This window comes from Montipora foliosa, unplaced genomic scaffold, assembly GCF_036669935.1.
Source record: "Montipora foliosa isolate CH-2021 unplaced genomic scaffold, ASM3666993v2 scaffold_401, whole genome shotgun sequence".
Classification (NCBI taxonomy): Eukaryota; Metazoa; Cnidaria; class Anthozoa; order Scleractinia; family Acroporidae; genus Montipora; species Montipora foliosa.
Genome location: NW_027179703.1, coordinates 307,191 through 328,076, shown reverse-complemented (window position 1 = coordinate 328,076; position 20,886 = coordinate 307,191). Strand labels below are relative to the sequence as shown.

At 39.3% G+C, this 20,886-nt stretch overlaps 1 pseudogene; it reads right to left on the bottom strand.

Moving 5' to 3' along the window:
- LOC137988008 (bystin-like) overlaps nt 1-477 on the bottom strand; it is a 32,099-nt pseudogene extending 31,622 nt beyond the window's left edge.
- Nucleotides 478-20,886: the final 20,409 nt, after the last annotated feature.

Below are 20,886 nucleotides of genomic sequence, written 5' to 3'. Positions count from 1 at the left end.
AGAGCCCATTCTAATATACTTGATTCGCAAATTAGTCGTACATGTACATGTGCTGTAAAGCGTTTGAAGAACGAATAGGCAAAATTGTCATTCAATGATATCTATGGAAATAGTAGTGGCCCTGAATTCCTGGAGTTCTGCCTCTTCGTTCTTCAAACCATATCGTATGTATTTGAAATGGGTGCTTAAAAGATGTCGTTCAAATACTGATTTGAAAACCTTGACCGGCTGTGTGCACACCTGCACACAGATCGATCGACAAGCTAGTCGCCAAACTGGCCATGTCATCTTACCGTGTCGTCCTTTTCTCCTTGCCTCTCTCGTCGTTGCTTTACCCTCCCGGATTGTTTCGCGGTCTTTGACTCAAGAATGTCTTCAGTCAGACCAGTTAAACGTTTCCTGCTCTTTTTGTCTTTGCCCATTTCAAAGCGGTGAGCCATTATTACATTTTCACCGCCATATTGCATCGGACACTTGCACAAGGGATAATAAGGGGAAAGAAAAACAAGCAGCGGTTGGCAATTACCTCATGTAAGAGAGTTTTAAAATTTACAGTATGCACGGGGGCCATAAATCAAATGAAAACAAAAAGGATCTGGGACCGAGAAAACGAGGTTGGTAAGATATTTATTATATCTCTGAAGTTATCAGGCGCGCGGGATAGGAAACTAGTTGAAGTCAAGCAGCGATTAAGCTGCCACTACACCCCTCCATGTATGCTTATGTGACAAGATTGCGGTCTCAAGTTTAGAGCTGTTCCCCCGAACACTGGGCACTAGTGCTGTGTGTTCCCCTTTCCAGGGCTGTCATAAGGATTTGTATGGGAATCTCGATAACAAACTGAAAAAGATATTTACACGCAAAAGTTCTCAACAAAAAAGCCGTACCTTATTGTCGTGGTAACTTTCTCGCTTTTTGTGTGGTTATTTGCCTGATTCAATGCGATTTAAACGACTTCTTAAATTCCCGGGTTGTCATTCGTATCTAGAAAAGTAAGACTGGAAAGTAATTTCTAGCTTACCCCACATCTCGCCGATAAAATCACGCTTCTCAGGCATCAGTCACGCTCAAACTCCGGCGATGGCCAAACGGATAAATTTACTTCTCTTTGACCAAGTTCCAAGTTCCAGCGATCATCCATTGCTGAGAAACAGCGAAAAATATTCAAATATTCAAAATCCTTCGAGGCTCGAGGCTCAACCGTTCACTTGAGCCTCGATACGGTGAGAGAAAATGAGTGAACGGCTTGAGAATTTTTTTAAACTCTGAGGCATATTTTAGTGATCATTCTCTTCTGGTTTTCTGATTTTACGGAAGAAGGAAACAAGTAGCAACCTGTATAGAAAGTATCGTGCAAAAAATTTCAGGGGGGTTGACAGCTAAAACTTGCGAAATATAAATGCGTGACCGTCACGAAGCCATTGCAATTTATACGTGCGTTGATACTTCGAAAATGGATAGCCGGCGAAAAAAAGCGATCTCTTGATGTAATATATCAAACACGAGAAGGAGTGTTTCATCGGATATCCAAACACCGAGAAGCTAGTTGAAAAACGAGGTCGAAGGCCAAGTTTTTTAACCGATTTCGAGGTGGCTGGATACATCTGATGAAACACTCTTTCGAGTGTTTGTTATTGCTTCTCAAAGGAATCAGTATTTTAAGAGATATTTGGGATCAAATGTGGCGAAATTTTATGCTTATTAAGACCACATATCCAAACTTCCTTCACGGTAGTGATTTCTTTTGGTTTTGGCTTATGAATTATTAATAAGTTTGAGAAGATTACTTCTCAAGTCAGTCGAAGAAGACGAAATCTATCGAAAAAGTGAGCAACCAAGGTATCATTTAAATACAATGGCAAGCTATCACCGTTCCCTTGCACACTTTCAAAAGAGCTTTCAGAGGATTGGAGAAGGAACTGTTTTACCTTACACATAGTTAATGCCTTGCAGAAACTGTTGTGTCCATTTCATTCTAAAGATTTCAAAGGCAGGAAGATTCTCCTTTTCCGTAAACACGCACCGCTAAATAATTTAACTTCTCATAGAAAGATGTTCTTTCTATATTAGAGAGAGAAACACATACCGTGCATTTTACCTCATTTTACGCTCAGGGCGAAAAAACAATTTTTCGGATGGGTGTGTCGAAGGTAAAATGCACGGTATGTGTCTCTGTCTCTAATATGGTCTATACCTTTCATTTGCCTCGAAATTTCTAACTTTCAGATGTTCTTTCTAGTTCGGGACAAGATAAACTGCTTTTTTCTTTAATCGCAGAATAGAACATATAATTTACGTTGTTCGACAGAGACATGCCAACAATTTCGGAGAAAAATCTCGTTATTTTGTTTACGATTTCAACAGAGACGCGAACAAAGTTCTGCGATTGATAATTTCGTTCCAACCATACACAAGGCCGTCAAAGACTGTAGCTCTCTGGTTTCTGATGGAGCAGCAGTGATGACAGGTCAACATAGTGGGGTGGCAAGTCGTCTGAAGGATTTCAATCCTCATCTGATTTCTCTGCACTGCTTGTGCCACAAGCTTGCACTGGCTTGCAGCGATACAAGCACACGGATTGAATACATCAAGAATGTGGAGCTCTGGCTACGGGTAGCTTTGGAAGCTAATTGATAGTTCACCAAAGCGTACTGCCATTTACCTTGAAGTGCAGATGAGTCTCAATCCCTAGTCCTCTCTGAGAAGAACAAGAAAGTTGTTGCCAAGAAGATAAAGAAGGCATGTCAGACGAGGTGGTTGTCCTTTGATGCAGCAACACGGTCCATCCATGATGAATTCGTGGCGGTGCTGCAGACGCTAAGACAACTTAAAGACAATGATGAAGTAGCGGCTGGTACGCTGAGCTAGATTGCGTCTTCCAAAGTTCATTGGTACCATTTATATTCTCAGGGAAGTCCTTTCTGTCCTTTCATCTCTGACCAAGAATTTTAAGCGAGGGCATGTGAACTTTTCAGTCCCACATTCAGCCCTCAGTCAATTATACCACTTACAAATTGACTGAGATTGCAGAATCTAAGTCTCCTGTGGTAGCCGTAAAGAGAGATCTACATGGACGCCTTTCAGCCTGTGAGTTAATTTGACCCCTGCTCAAGAAATCTAACTACTCAAGAAATCCAACTGCTTCTTTACTCATATTTCTTTTTGTTTTGTAGTATTCTGAAGTCCGCCATCTTGAAGAGGACACGTAGCACTGAAATGTTCTATTGGGAGGGAAAGGAGAACACTCAGCACTAGTGCCCAGTTTTCGGGGGAACAAAAAACATAAGGGAACACAAAACGCTGTGACAGCGGCCATACTACAGCCAGATTATAGCGTACATCTTTGACATCGGACATCCATGTTACGGTCAATCACGGACACCTGTCAAAACAAGGCATCCACTGACCAGTATCACGTCACCATATTGCGTGCTGAAGTTTAGAGCTCATCGAGGTCAGCTTTTTTAAAGTTGACCGCTGACTAGGGTACTGGGTATCGATTCGGTCTCAGGCTCAAGCCAGGTTAACTAATTGCAAGAATAAATAACCCGGGAGCTTCCCTTTTAGACTTGGCTATACCTATATATTAAGTCCGAGAAAATGGGAACAGTTTGGCAACCTATATACGCTGCTTCGTGACCGGTCCATCTTAGCGGTCCGTATTGCAAAATTCGAACCGTTCATAGAACCAATCAAAATTCTCCTTTTTATCTCGGACCAGTTTACCACTATCATAAAGAGGATTATCGGACGTAGCGCGAAAAGCGTAACAAAATTATTGAATATTTCCGTTCACCGTATATTGTAGTAGATTCCTACAAGTTCCTACGGATTCCTGCCATCATGTCATATTTTTCCTGTAAGGATAAACACGTGGTTACCAAGGCAGTTTTCCGAAAAATGGCGGAAACCGAGGAAAATTTGTCTTTGGTTGACAAATGTTGACAAGTGCAGTTTAGAGATGAATTGGAGAAATGATCAAACTAACTACAGTGCTGTAGACAATTTAAGCAGTTGTCTTTTTATATACACCTGAAGAATTCAGGTGACTTTAACGGCCCGGGATTCGAACCCACGACCTTTGTAATGCCGGTGCAGTGCTCTTAGATTAACTAAGCTATGAAGCCACTTAGTTGAGAGGCGGTCAGTTCGTTGGTCTGAATGCGCTGTTGTCAATAGTTAGAACCAGGCTTAATTAATAGTAGCTTTGGCTCATAAACTGGAAAGAGCAACCTGTAAATGATCATTCAACAAAAATAAAGCTATATTATTTAATTGTCTTGTTATTGTAGGATTCCTGGAGCCTCACGTGGATTCGTGAAAACTCCTACAAGCGCGTGGATTCCTGCAAATTCCTACAAGCGCCATAATCGTTCATTACTCTAAATATGACCATTTAAGGACGTTCGCGCCAAAATCTTCCTACGGTGAGATTTTCTTCATTTCTCGCCTAGAGTTAGGTCATAAAGTACTTACTCCAAAAATGAAAAAAAAAAAATGGGGGTCACCGAAAATGACAGTGGAAAAATGCCTTAATTTCGAGAAATCGCGGTCATAATAGCGAGATGTAGGCTCATCTGCTCATCCATCGAAAATCATAAAAATAAACTGTTGGAGTGAAAGTTTCCGTGCATAGGTTTTTAGGAGTGAGATTTTTAGATAATTGTATGCCACTAGAGATGTGGTAAACAGTAGAGTTCATCCTCGACGAGCGTTTTCGTAAGCTCTATCCCTTGCAACCACTACCAGAATTCGATGGCACGAGGAAAGAAAATGTTAAAAAAAGATAACTTCTTACGGTGAGAATTTTTTCATTTTATCATATTTTGTAGATAGTAAGTAAAGTCAGTGATTCATGATTAAAAAAATAGGGCTCACTGATGATCTGAACGAGTAAAATCGATGTGATTTTGCAAAGCTCTTGGAAAAGTTCGTTTGTCACGCTTTTGCGTGTCCTGTCGGGCAAGGACTGGAACCCAAGAGAGGATCGATCGTTGAAGAGATGAAAGGTTTTTACCGAAAAAAAAACCTTTCTCGAGCATAGCAACGAAGTTTTAAGCAGGGGTCATCTTCATTTGGTTGGTGTTTTGTATAATATCTCTTCATTACCGTCATGCTCATCCTCTGGAGAGTGTATTTTTGTGAAATTCAATCGCTGATTGTTTCCACGCAGGTCCGCACTATTCAAGCGGACGAGGACAAAAATGCTGCTCAATTTTTTACGAAACTAAAGGAAAAGAACTTTAAAAACATGCATTCACTTTGAACTTAAGTTCGTAGGGTAATAAAAACATTAAAAAGAAACAGCCCCATTAAATTTACGCAACGGTTCGTCCTCGAGTTTTTCAAACTTTCAGCCACTTGTCTACTCGATCAGCCGCCTTTTCCAGAGCTTTTCCATCCTCCCGCTCACTTCTCTTTGAAGTTTCATGATGATTCGGAAATAAATGTGCCATTCTTTTGCCGGCCTGGAATTTTTTCCTCGGCGTTGTTGTCGCTATGTTATTTTAACTGATGCTTGAAAAATTTGTATGAAAGTCAAGTAGACTAAGTGCACGACTGATAAAACCTCGCGAATATCAGTCGTGCAGTAGTCTACTTGACTTTCATAAATATTTTAAATCAATTTTGACTGATCACGATCTTCTCTGATCCAACGCTGTGGAAGACTTATCGCAGGAGTACCCAACGGATCCGCTCCTCAAAATATCCGCTCCTCAGGCTAAGAATTTGCTGGCTGGTTACTAAATAATGGATGAGAAACTCTAGCTGGGAATTGTGCCGAAACGTTTATGCTGTGGTCGACCATTTGAATACCGAAGCTGGCTAGAAAAAAAAAAATCACTTCCCTTCTGGCTTCCTGCGGCTTTTGAAATTGTGCTCTGGTTAATTTTGGCTGGAGAAGTAAAATGACACCTAATCAGGAAAGTTCAAAGAGAACACATAGCGCTGGCTGTGAGTGATAAGTACACCGCAGGCTAGTGCAAAGTCGAGGGCGTGTATAAAATTGTCACTAAATTGATAGAAATTTGAAAGTGAAAAAAGGCGTGTGAAAATGTTAACTGAATGCGTTAGTCATTAAAATGCTGTCAGCAAACAATGCAATTTCTTTTTTAAACATCCCTGTCTTTTGTTATGGTGTCAATGTTGGGATTTAGACAGACAACTCATTTTATTTATTGCTCGCGGATATTCCATCTCAGAAGTGGTGGTTATCGTCGCGGTCGTTGTTTTGTGCCTCTAGTTTGGGTGATGCAACTAAATTTTTACGGGTTTTGGACAATTTTTGCTACATCCAAACTCTGCTGATTTCTAGGTAAGTAATCTTTTCATCTATGTCCTTGCTTTTATCTGAATGTCTTTTTGCAGGTTTTGATAAGTTTCTTTATGGACCGTCTCAACTGTCTTTTGTATTTTGTGAACCATCTTTAGTGCATCCTTCAGTCAGCAGCGGGCAGGGTCACTGTTCCAGTAGCCTGGTTAAGAGATCATCATAAAAGTATGTCCAGCCGGTAAGAACGCCTTTTGATTTTATCATGTTGATCATGTTGATCTCGACAATGGCATGCACCTTCATTAAACCATGACTGTTCAGAAACACTTTTGTTTGACTGTAGCACATAAGGTCTTTTCCTTTCAGTCATTTCGTTTCGACAAAATGCCAGCAGCAAATAGAATGGTAAACGGAGTAATATGTGTAGTTCCATATTCGCGAAAATATAGCCCTCGCGTTCGTGTCTTGATTTCCAGAAATATCGGCTCTTCTAAGAAAATCGAAGCGAACCGTTCTCGCAGCTAAAACCACCCCAAATAGATGTGGTTAGTCTTGTTACTTATCTGCTAAAGACGATCAGTTAGAATGGAAAATAATAATAATAAAAAAAGAACATTTGCCTAATCAGAGCGATTTTTCTTCTGAAGTGTTTTGCTGGCATCATTCTGGACAACCATTCTGACATAAGGCGTGCCTTTCGATTGACCTCAGATGTTTTTGTCTGTTTGGTGTATTGTTTTAACAGATACATCTAGGCACACTTCGGGATTAGAACTGCCTAAGTATCAAAGCCTTTTGAACCCTTGTTTTCTCTCGCTTGCCTTTTCTTTTACAAGGAGCCTGTTCACATGCTAATCGTCAATCTCTGGCACAACACCCTTGAAAACTTGTTATGTATTAATTAGGATGAAGTGTTGCAGGGATGTTTGTTATTTGATATTTGTATGTTATATCTACAGAATATTTGTATGCTATTCTTAGTTTGCGAAATGAAGTCTAACTCGATCGGACAAATTGGAACGAGCCATAACTGAAAGAACCATAAAAGTACTTTTTGCGTTACTATTGCAAAAGCAGATTTTCTGGTCCTGAAGAGGCAAAATTCATGTTCTATTTCCAGTATTTCCCAGCAGTCAAGAATTTGCGAGAAGTTCCTTTTATACCCAAAGGGAGCAAACGAGTTCATAAGGCGAAACGAGTGTCTTAGTCTTCGATAATGCTGCTATGTTGTTGCTGGATGGACAGAGTTAGATGTCGGTGCGAGTACAGTAATCAATACGCTCAAATGGCAACGGAAAGGAACGGCCGGCAGCCGGATAGTTTTTATACGTTATATAACAAAATTTGTTCCGGAAGGGAAAATGTTAAAAGGTAGTACTGACAAAATGTGGCCCAGGTCAAGACTGGAAAAAATAGACTATTAAAGGCTGTGTTTTCACTAGTGTGTAATATTTACTAGCTGAAAATTCTTTCTATCGTGAAATTTGCCTTCACTGTGAAATTGAACCTGGAATATAGTCCGCTTCTCCCCTCAAGACCCGAGCCTCAAGATAGCCGTTGCAGGTTTCAAAACTGGTCGGGGACGAACCGTGTTGAACGATTTCTCTTGAATTCATTCTCGCTATATTTATGCAGAAGAGACGAAGTTACTGTCAGGGAATGCACCTTAGATCTGTTCAGAAAAGGAGGAGGCGATGAAATGTTGCTGATCATGTTGCCGACGGGCAAACACAATTTATTGCCATATTTTTAAAGCGTGAGAACACACCAGCTTATTCCATCGGTTCCTGGTCGAGGAACTGGGAAATGTAACAAAAAAAGGAATTGTATTTTGAAATAAGTGGAGAGCCGGATCGTTAGCTTGTTTGCATGGCTCTTTGATTGACAGATTTTGACAGGTAACTGTCACTATGCGCAACGCGTTTGGCTTCGCTATTCAGCAGGACCAAACTATCATTTCATGAGGTAGTATGCGTGAATTTCCGGTTATAAAGGTAACATTTTTTTTTCTGGAGAAAACAGCTTGCATTTTTCACTCGTTAAACATAAGACAATGTGTCTTGACTGTATTCCCCGACTCTTGTTTCGGCTTTTTGTGGTCAAAGTTGTCCCAGGAGTGCCCCCCTGTCGAAGTGATAGTGTTCGTAATCAGCAAGACAACGATGTATTTCAATAGGTTACCCAGCTCAAACAAGCAGTTGCTAATTTTATTTCATTTATAATAAAAAATTACTGTCACGGCCTTAAGTTAATTTTCAAGAACATTTTGTTTATCAATTAAAAAAAAAAATATTAAATTTATGCCTTAAAACTGAAAAGCGTTACTAGACACTTACATTTCAAACACAGCTCATTAATAATGAGAAATTAATCTGTTATCATATAATTTTTATTTGCAGTACGGAATCCTTGCTCGTTTCCTGTTTGAAGAGCTCCATCCAACACGGTTACCTTTACCTTGCAGAAGTTAGAGGGTTTTTTGTATTTTTGGACATTAACAGTATTATCTATTTGGTAATGACAGTTTTCTTAATTTTACAACTGTTTGTGAAACGCCCTATTCAAATACTTTACTGGGGTCTCAAGGTTGGAGTGGAAAAAACACTTTTGCTGAAATTGACTTTACGGGTTTAGCAAAGCTTCTGCGGTGATTGCCAGTTATGGCTTTTGCTGTGAACAGTTGTCTTTTATCCTGTAAAGGTTTCGCAGCAATTGCTTCCCGGTTATGTAAGATGTGTGGAGTTGGACTTAAAAAAGGACTTTAGCTGAAATTGTCTTTACAGGTTTAGCAAAGCTTTTGCGGTGATTGTCAGTTATGGCTTTTGCTGTGAACAGTTGTCTTTTATCCAGTAAAGCTTTCGCAGGCGGCGATTGCTTCCCGGTTATGTAAGATTTAAGTGGTGGAGTTGGACTTAAAAAAGGACTTTTGCTGAAATTGTCTTTACAGGTTTAGCAAAGCTTTTGCGGTGATTGCCAGTTATGGCTTTTGCTGTGAACAGTTGTCTTTTATCCTGTAAAGCTTTCGCAGCGATTGCCCTTCGGTTATGTAAGATTTAAGTGTGGGGTTGGACATAAAAAAAGGAGTTTTTGTCTTTACAGGTTTAGCAAAGCTTTTGCGGTGATTGCCAGTTATGGCTTTTGCTGTGAACAGTTGTCTTTTATCCTGTAAAGCTTTCGCAGCGATTGCCCTTCGGTTATGTAAGATTTAAGTGTGGGGTTGGACATAAAAAAAGGAGTTTTTGTCTTTACAGGTTTAGCAAAGCTTTTGCGGTGATTGCTGTGAACAGTTCTCTTTTATCTTTTGAAGCCTTTGCAGCGATTGTGACTTTTGAGCGATTACGGCCTAGAGTTTGGCTGCATAGATAGTAAATCCGCGTTGGCGAGTAATAATTATGCAGTTATAATAATGTAGTAATCTATGGTTGTATTTTTAGATATGAAAAGCCATAACAAAGGCCACATGGATCCTCATAATATGAAGAGGAGTCGGTATGCAGGAAAGGAAAGTGACAGGTATCCCGGCGATTGACCGTAAAGTTCTTTTTTCTATAGGGTGTGCTTTCCCGGGAAATGATATCTACAGCACACCATAAATATTTTTCATCGTCAAGGATTCGTAGACCATGATCATGACTTCCCGGCATTTGCTTTCTGCTGCACCGCATTCTTCATCATTATCTATAGACTGTGCTTTCCTAACATGTTATATCTTCAGCACCGCATAATTGTTTCTGGTCGCTAGGAAAGACTGCCTTCTCGCAATTAGGTTCCGTCTGCATCGCAGAACTGTTATTCACCGTCGAGGATAGACTGTGCCCTCTTGTCATTTCATTTGGTCAGCATTGCAAAACTGTTCATTATCGTCAATGATAGCCTTCCCGGCATTTGAGTTTTTCTGCACCGCGTAATTGGTTTTCATCATTGAGTAAAGACTGTTCCTTTTCCCTATTTGATTTCTTCTGCACCGAATATTGGTTTTTCATCACTCAAGTGTAAACCGTGATTTCCCACGATTTCATTTCTTATGCACCGCATAATTCTTCATCTTCAAGGAAAGACTGCGACATCTGTGACATTCTTGGCATTTCAGTCCGTAAGCACCGCATAGTTGTTCTTAGTTCATCATGAACGGTAGCCTGTGTATTTCTGGCATTTGTTTCCATCTGCATCACTTATGGTTCTTCATCATGAAGGATAGACGTTCCGTACTTTTTCGGTATATGATTTCCTCCTATACACCAAATTTTATTTATATATCATAATTAATAGACTTTGCGTTCTTGGCGTGGAGTTTCTACAGCTACTGGGAGGGCGTGTCTTCGAGGTATCTGATTGGGGCTGGATAGACAATGCTTTTGTTCTATTTCATTTCTGTATCGGCTTAAATAATATCATTGTTTTGGATACTGGAATGCGCCTTGCGGTCACTTGATTTTGTCTGTACTGGATAGTGAGTTGTGCACAATGTTCATCGAAATTTTCGTTGCTTTCTAATGATAGCAGAACGCGTAATTTTAGATAAAGTTCAGAATTATGAGCTTTTGGAGGGGAGGTGGGGCAGAAGAAGAGTAAGTACGCGTTAAACGTTTGGCGAATGTGCTCTCCAGACATTCTCTTGATGAATCCAATCTCGTTACCAGTGTTTGGAACCCTGGAAACGTGGTTGTTTGTGGGTCCTGGTGTCAGTCTTAAGTTTGCGTTCAAATCAAGTAAACCAACTCTAAATTTATTTTTTCCGATCTCACAACTTTGCTTTCATTTGGGTTGAAGTAAAGACGATTTATATTTTCCACAGACCAGTAAGAGAGTAGAAATGTTATTTTTATCCCGCGTTAGTGTACACCGAAGTCATAAGCAAAGAAAATGGCTCAAACACCACCAAGCTTTCGTTGAGTTATTTTTTTTGTATCACCTGGATAAAATGGCTCAATTTACTTTCCTGGCTGGCTAAATGTTGGTTATTTTTTTGGCTGGCAAAAAAGGGGAGAAAGAGGCATTCCTGGCTGGGGAAATGCCTTTTTGGTAAATATCCTGGCTGGGAAAAGCTCTTAAAGTAAAGATCCTGGCTGGAAATTGTATTTTAAATTCTAGCTCTAGCTGGCTTTGGGGAGCGGATATAATTTTGCCACAGAAGTTAATAATCAACCAAAAAACAATTATTGACTGTTGAAATATTACTGGAGGCGATATCCAATCACTTTATAAATTTTTGTCGTTGGGTACTCCTGACTTAGCTAAGTATCTTTGTTCTTTGCTTAAACCCCACGTATCCTCAGAGTTTTGTGCAACAGATACGTTTTCTTTTGTCCAAGAGATTCAACAGTTTGATTTCAGCGACAATTTTCTAGTTTCCTTTGATGTCACTAGCCTTTTTACAAATATCCCTTTATCTGAGACGATTGATTTAGCTGTCAACGCCATAATTGATGGTAACATGAATCCTGACCTAAAACAACAACTCTTCAATTTTGCTACTAAATGGTTCTGTACTGGACTCTGGACTGGACCCTGGACTGGACTTTATTAAACGAAGTTAATATTTAACCACCCTACTGACATAAGGGAGACATTTTTTGTACAGGGCCACAACGACTTCAATAGAGATAAACTTGGTATATAAACGTAGAAATACAAGTTAGCTGAGCCGAGAGTATATCGAGAAACAATTAATTATGAACATGATACGTGTAGGATATTTCTTATACACTTTTGTTATATTTTTTTACATTTTTTGGAGAGACTAGCGTTTTTGTCTGCGAGACCGCGACTTTGAGTTTTGATTGCGAGACCGAGAATTAGATCCTAAAATGGCTTTGCAAAAAATTTGAGACACAGAGACCATTCATCACCCCTCAGGTGATAACGAACAATGATTTGATTGGTTAGATTTAACCTGTGTACTTCTTCAACAAAAATTAGCTACTATAAAATTCGAATTGTTACACAAATCAGGAATGCCAGGTCACGATTGTCAAGTTCTAAAATTAAAGATATGCTGTCAATCAATAAAGAAGATTATGTTAAAAAGATGAAAGCAAATGTATTTTTCCTTCTCAGCTGTATACATTTATTTCTTTTTCCTGGCAACAATGTTTTGGTATTTGCCACCCCCTTTTCCCATCCCATAACTTATCTAGCGTTGTGTTTGAAGCGGACTACATTCTTAAAATAGCACACGCACGAGATAGGATCGCGTGGCGACATTACATTGTTACGTGATGACTTTAAACTTTCACAGCGTTTACGCAATCATAGCCAAGCGTACAAGTGGCGGGGTTTGTAAAGGTAATTTACCACTGTAAACAACTGAAGTGCTTAGTTTGTAGTGCTAGCTGCTTCAATTGTAGAAATAGTGCGCAAAGCGACCGCACTTAACATATCGAATATATTGAATTGGACTACATTCCTAACATTCTTTAGACAGCGCACGCATGAGATATATCGTCGACACAGTATTCACGTAATAGTAGCTTGACTTGATTGAAAGTTACTGGGCAGCATTGTTCGATTTTTCGTTTATGTTCCCTTTGAAAAAAACATCCATTCTCATTCTCATTCTCGCTGGTTAATAATTAAATAGAAACGGTTAATCATTATATTATTGGTTAAATATTAACTTCGTTTAATAAAGTCCAGTCCAGGGTCCAGTCCAGGGTCCAGTCCAAAGTCCAGTCCAGAGTCCAGTCCAAATTTTCCAGTTGGCCGCTTTTACGATCAAATAGATGGAGTGGCAATGGGTTCACCTTTAGCCCCTGTATTAGCCAATTTTCTTCATGGGTCATTATGAAAGGCTTTGGTTGGAAAAATACACCGGTACCCAAGTATTATATTATCGCAGATACGTAGATGACATTATTTGTTGTTTTCAAAATTCTCATGATGCAGATATGTTTTTTCAATACCTTAACAAATGCCATCCCAACATTAAGTTTACAATGGAAACAGAAACAGATGGCAAATTGCCTTTCTTAGATGTATTATTATCCAAGCAGAGATCAAGTAACAATGAATGTTCTTGTATCACTTATGTTTTTCGAAAAAAGACTTACACTGGTCTACTTACAAATTATTTCAGTTTTACTCCGTTTCAGTACAAATTAGGGTTAATTAAAACTCTCATCGACAGGGCATATAAAATTAACAACACTACTCAGGGTTTTCAAAACGATATCAATACTCTAACTACTATTTTGAAACGTAATATGTTTCCCAGTTGGCTAATTGACAAGTCCGTTCAAGGTTATCTTAGAAATGTTACTACAAAAGAAGCCCCTAAACATGATATATCCAACTACCATTTTTACAAACTACCATACATCGGTTTCTATTCATCTTATACCAGAAAGAAAATTTCATCTATTATCAACAAGTATTGCAAGGATTTAAATGTTAAAGTAATTTTCTCTCCATTCAAACTGTGCAGCATTTTTAGTCCAAAGGATTTCATTCCGGATTCTCTCAAATCACGTGTTGTATACAAATTTACTTGTGCGGGCTGTGGTGCTCGCTACGTTGGTGAAACCAACAGGCATTTCTACACACGTGTAAATGAGCACCTTTTCCGGGACAAAAATTCTCATATTTTCAAGCATCTTAGTTTTTCTAAAAATTGTCACGATAATTGTGATGTTTCTTGCTTCAAAATTATTGATAATGCTACTTCTTTCTATCAACTCAAAATCAAGGAGAGCTTCCATATTGAGCGGTTGAAACCCGAACTAAACGAACAAGTTGATCATGTCAGTTTAGCATTACACTTTTAAACTTTTACCGTTATTTCAGTTGTGTTCTCTATAATATTGTTGGTTCGTTTGAATTTTACGTACTTGTAACGAACATTTAATCTACAAAGAATCATTGTATTGATGTTACAGGTTAGGGTTAGGGTTAGGTTAACGTTACACTCACTATGGCTGAAGATGATGTTTGAAACACCGAAGCATGTTCCGAAAATTAAAAAGTGTGGTTGTATTTTTTAAAATATTAATTTAGAAATAGATTTGCCTCTATCAACTGGAACCAACTAAAGATCCTTTAAAAAGCGCTCTTCGGTAACATCCATTCAAGTCAATATGCAAACAGGAGTACGGAAATAGTGTAATAGCTAAATCGTCATTATTATTTCCTTTGGCGTTAAATCATGCTTCTAGATGAATTGATTTTTCATGAGCTTACTGAGCTCAAAGTGAGAGGATATGACAATTTAATCGCGTGTTGAAGTTTCACTCTTCGTAAATCACTTGCTGAGTAAATGTCTCGTTTAATTGTGCTTCGACAGTTGGCAAAGTTTCCTAGCTTGGCCCTCCTCCCATTCAAGATAAAATGCTGTCAAAATGGAGAGATAAGGGCAGATTATTACTTGTTATTTACCATTTTAGTCCGATGATTTTTACTTTTGAAAATTTGGTGGATTCATTGGATCAAATTTAGCACTTTGTTTGCTAACACTGCAAGTGAGTACCGTGACGGTATTGCGCAGTGGATAAATCTGTTTCGTAACGTGCTACAATAGTACTGCCGATATGTTTTGGGTCAACTCTCACACCAAAACAGTCAGGTTACGGATTTTTCTTGTTAGCTTTCATTTCCCTTCATTACTGGGTTGCCTATGGCAAACCAGTCGGAAAATGGGTAGATTATTTTTTTACTGGGTTGCCTATGGCAAACCAGTCGGAAAATGGGTAGATTATTATTTTTACTGGGTTGCCTTATATGGCAAACCCAGTCGAGGTCTTCGTTTAGTTTGTTTGTTTTCTTTTTTTTCTTTTTTTTAGTTTTTTTTTTTTCCGTGTCGGTAAAAGTCTTGCCTGTCACTCCCCTGGTAAGTGGTGTCTTTGTGTATAGAGCCTTCTGGGCGTATTTTCTTAGGATCGAGAGGGTAGTGGAACTGCGTAGATTTCTCTGGTGGACACAGTAGAATCATTAACTTAGCCTGCAATGGCGTCGAAAGTCATGCAACGCGAATGGCGTTTTAGTGGATCCTTAAACAAAATATACCCTTATGGAGCTCAATAATGGAAAGTCAGTTGGATAAACTAGGCATGAATCTCAAAAGCGACGAGTACTGGACCTCGACAACAATCTATCGCCCGTCGAGACGAAATCAAAGTGAGCAGTATTTACCTGAAGTACATGGTAATTTGACACAATTGAGTTTCTTGTCTTCACGCACGCAATGAAATAGGAAGAGGTTTTCGCCTCTAAGAGCAAATATGTTGTTTGTTTCAATAAAATTTTCGCTGGAAAAGGATTCTGTGGTATTTTCTGCCTTTGTGAATTATAATATCATGTTGTGTATTGAATTTTCGAGCTTAAGGTTGAAATGTGATATGGGAGAAGTTTTTTAGTATTGCTCTGTAAGCAGGAAGGGTTCACAGGCCTGTTGGAAGCGTGCTTGAGTTTCAACAAAATGAGCCCCAAAATCAGTGAAAACTTGTGACGCAGATGAATAATAAAGTAGCTGCTATTTCCAAAATGATGGAATTACCTGGTGATAAATAACGTCGTACGTGTCTTGGAGAGTAAATTTTGACTTTGCATAAATAAGAGTTGGGCGATTGTGATCTTTGTTTTGACTTCGCTCATTTCCTTGTCAAACTTTATAACACTTGACAGAAAAAGAAACTTACAAAAACCCGGTATGTTGCCATCATTTGACACAGATGCTTCACTGTTTGGCGAGTAAACATACAGCGGTAACTTAATCACGGCGCCCGCTGAATTCCGGCCAAGTCACTTTCGATTTTGCAATTTACTTGAACGTAGCAAAAATCTCCCAAAATGTTTGTCGCTGATCGTAACTTTTTATATTCTATATTCACGGTTCAAAATTAATGTTGTTTTGATGTCGTAAATATTTTATTCTCGATCGACCGTCCGGTTTCTGAAAACTGTGTATCGATAGTTATTTGCTTTTTCATCAATATTTGTTTTGCATAAAGCAAGCTAAAAAGATCTGTACCTTGCTGAGTTCGCATTTGTTAGAGTTAATAGTATTTTCGGTCCGATGCTTCTTTTTTAGGAGGGGTACGTTATTTTGGTCTCCCATCCAAACACTAACCCCGCCCGGCAGGGCTTAACTTCAGTGAACTTTAGTATTAGAAAGCCTTCAGATGCTCAGAGGGCACACTTGTGGTAAAAAGAAGTTGTGAGGGAACTTGAAAATTATCAACATGTCAGCCCAGAAGCCAATGTTTCTCGCTTCTCTTTTATTTGTTATTCTTCAGAGACTGGAATGCTGTATTTCAATACCACACAATTCAGTGCCTTCTGATTTTCTGTAGCACGTACCACAGGCAACCCAGTGTATGCTTCACAGAAGCATCTCGTTTTTTTTATTTTCCGTGTCGGTAAAAGTCTTGCCTGTCTCTCCCCTGCTAAGTGGTGTCTTTATGCATAGAGCCTTCTGCGCGTATTGTCTTAGGATCGAGAGGGTAGTGGGAAATGCGTAGATTTCTCTGGTGGACACAGTAGAATGATCAACGTAACCGGCAATGGCGTCGAAAGTCATGTAACGCGAATGGCGTTTTAGTGGATTTTTAAGCAAAATATACCCTTATGGAGCTTAATAATGGAAAGTCAATTGGATACTGAACAAGAAAGACGCTGAAAAAAAAATCTGGAATCTTAAAAGCGACGAGTAATGGACTTCGACAACAGTCTGTCGCCCGTCGAGCCGTAATCAACTGTGAGATGTAGTTCTAATATTGTAAGAGTGTGGTGTTTTGTACAACGCTGAAATCAAATGGAAAATTCTCTAGTAACTTATGGGTTTAACAAAACAGAGACTTGGATCTGTACTCAATTCTGCACAGTCTTCTGCTAACAATTGGAAATTTCGCAAATTCCTGTTAGTCAAAAATTATTTGAAAGAAAGCTTGTTGCCCATTTTTTGCTTGATAATTCAAGTAAAGGGTTTTTCAGTGAAGGGTTTGATGCTAAACACTCGTGGGAAATTTATTTACCGTGTTGCGTTTTTGACACGGAGTGTAATTTGACACGATTGATTTTCTTGTCTTCACGCACGTATTAAATGAAATAGGAAGGGTTTTTTGCCTCTTATAGCACATATGTTGTTTGTTTCAAAAAGCATTTCGCTGGAAAATGGTGGCTTTTATGAATTCATCATGTGTAATATGCGAGCTTAACTGGATAGTTTTTATGGCAATAGTAAAGCATTTTCGTGTCGAAATATAAGGTAAGCGACTCCTTTCTGTTGTGTTAACTTAATTGAATATACCATGGCTCGTAAGTTTGTATTTGTCATCTGCTGTAAACTTGATTTCCACCCTCAAAATTACCTCCAGAACCTACTTTTTGCGTAAAATAAGCTTTTAGAATGATTTTCGTTTCTTCTCTGGTGATACTTGACGATTCGGGAACATTTTGTGAAAAAAGATTTATAACGGGTCACACGCGCAACTTGCCCGATTACAGTGTATGCAAATAACATCCACTTCGCCTTTTGACATCCCATTGAAAGAAACTCGTAAAATATTCGCAGACCGGTCGCTTTCTCTGAAATTTGAAAGGATGATTGCTAACAAATATAGAAAGATTTTCACGATAACTAAAAATTCGGAATGATTTCCGTACAGGTCCCTACTTCATTATGCATGCAGAATAAATTAATTATTCATTCGCGCTATTGTTTTGTAGAACAATACGTATACCCAAGAGAACCGAATATATACATGGGTAATTTGTACTTACGGGATGAATAAAAACGGATCTCATTTTTCTCTTCCTCCCACTCTCTCTTCTTTCCCTTCATCGCCCACACCCTTACTCGTTTTTGTCTCAGCTTTCCTCTTTCTATCCCTTCGTCTTGTTCTTATTTCCAGACCCCACTCGGCTTTTTCTGCCATTTTATCCCATGATATGCCACTCGCAGCTTGCCTTGAACTCCGACCCACTGTAAACTTCTGGATTACTTGTCCCTGTTCTTTACCACTGAGCTAACGTGTCAAGTTGCTAATTCACACCTTGAAAATGATATTTATTTTGAATTCTGCCTGACTATTTACATAACAATGATACGTAATTATATACTCGTGCCGCGCCGAGCACCTACAATCGAACTTACACTTGTAGGTTACCGTTAAGAGATCCCTGTTTTACTACTCTTGAAAGAACCAATCCCTTTAATAATGCTAACCGTAACCCTAATTACGACTAAAGGCGCTGTTTAGGCTTAAGGTTAGTCCCTGTGATACTTTTAGGTTTTCCAGTATTGCTGTGAACTGTGACCTGCTTTTCCTTCATGCCCCGTGCGTGCGGCACACTTATAAGTTCACTGCGTGGAAGAGTATACCACGCTTAAAGTCTGATTGGTGCATCTTTCATGGGAAACTTTCATGCACGAGTTCATTACAATTAAAATCGTTTCATATATCCCTTTTTTTGAAGCAAACTTGTGTCTTCGTAATAATCAAGATGGCTACCGAAGTAAAAGGGTGACAGCAATGGAAGACTTGATCATTTGGAAATTGTCCCTGCTTTATAGCCTTTCCAGAGTTGAGCATAGAGTGGTGCAAAGAAAACAATTTACTTTCGTCTTCCGTGTCCAAAACCTGTGTGAAAACGCAGTCAGTTGGCAAAGACAAAGTGCCGCATCGGGAGATGGAGCTCAAGAAAAAACTGCAATGGATAGCATTCAATCGGCCAGAACACATATTAATTTTCTGACCGTAAACTTTCCTTGAAAAAAAAATTAGCCCTAGCTACCTGTGGCCGGAAAGTTTACAACTGGCTACAAGACAAGGGCTAACATCATCTCACCGCAGTTAACCATCGCCTAAACTTCGTCGACCCAGACAAACGAGCCCACAGCAGGGCATTGAAAAGAGATGATGGGGAGTGAAACGAAGTATGCCTCGTAGGGGAACATCCATGGATCTCTACCAAAGCTATTTACTTGGAAGTATCATTGAGCATATTGCCGATCTCTACAAAGAGCGATAAATCGCAAAATCCTTCTAAATGCACCGTTCGTGATCCTAAATACAGGAAAGGAAGAAAATATACACTTTGCAATGTCTCAGCGAATTTTTAAGCAGACAGGAAGAACAATTTCACGATAAAAAGAGCAGGTAGCCATTAAATTTCTTATGACACTACTTTTATTTGGTTTGTTTGTTATGTTTGCGAATCTGAACCCTATTACAACGATTGCTTGAAACTCCACTTCTTGCGGGTAGTAGCCAAAACGCGGGGCCGGGGCCGGGGCCGGGGCCGGGGCCGGGGTCGGGGTCGGGGTCGGGGTCGGGGTCGGGGTCGGGGTCGGGGTCGGGGTCGGGGTCGGGGTCGGGGTCGGGGTCGGGGTCGGGGCCGGGGTCGGGGCCGGGGTGTCTTTTTTTTCCAATTTTTTTTTGTTTCAATTTTTGACGTTATTCTCCTGTAATGTTATATTCGAATGTTTGGCATCTTTCTTTCATTTATACGGAATCTACGAAAGAGACATCTTTGTTTTTCGAAATTAAGAGAATTTCAGACTGAAATTGTAATTTTTGTGGGGAATATACACTAACTCCTTGAGACACTGAAGATCCGCTGAGCTCCACATTTTAAAAGCACATTTTAATGTTTACTTCGTAAAAACCTCCGCAATACAATTAAAACGAAACAGAACATAGCCACAGTTCCACGATAGTCGTCACACAACGTTATCATTTGCTTGTTTTCGCAAAATTGTTTTCAATGTTGTTCTGTTTTTTATAGTGATATTGGATTCGATCCCGTGACGTCCGAATAGAATTGACTAGCAAGTTCCCGTGCGACTCTGGCTTTACTACAAACCGTTTCTAGTAAAGACAGACAACAACATGACAGCAACACGAGCAACGAGGAAATTTAAACTTTGCGTGACTGCGTGACGATCACATTTCTTTTATTTTTCTCAAGAAGTAAACATTGCAATGCTGTTTTTAAGTGTGGAGATCAGCGAGTCTTCAGTGTTTTTGGCAGTTGGGGTATATTTCATTAACTCCAATTTCAGCATTTCCGGAAATGATCTTAACTTCCAAAAACAAACTCCGATTTTCGAAAAGACTAAGTCAGGTTATCGCAAAAACCAACAGGAGAATAACGATAAAAATTGAAACCAAAAAAAATGGAAAAAAGAAAAGGCACCCCGACCCCGACCCCGACCCCGACCCCGACCCCGACCCCGCCCCGGCCCCGCGTTTTGGCTACTACCCATAATATTTCCAGTTGATTTAACTTAAAACTCACACTCCAGAAACTAAAATGGCATGTTTCCAGAGAGATCAATGGTACAACAATAAAAGAAACTTTGCGAGTCCATCTTACTGTTCGTACTCCATCAAAAAATTAACAGCCAAACGTATCATGATTTTACTGCGCGCAATTCTAGAAATACACTGCAACTGAAGATATTACCCGAAAAAATCACCAAAGAAACCTTCATGGGAAACACGTTAAAGGAATAATGTATTTCTCTTTTTTTTTCTTTAAAAATCTATTGCCAAACCGTCCAACGACAAAATGCTAGTATCTCAATTACAAATTAAGATGTCAAGCTTAAAAGATTGCATATTCAGTGAAGTTCGGAGGGAGAATTACACCGGCCTTTGCCGCAATATAGTCGTCGA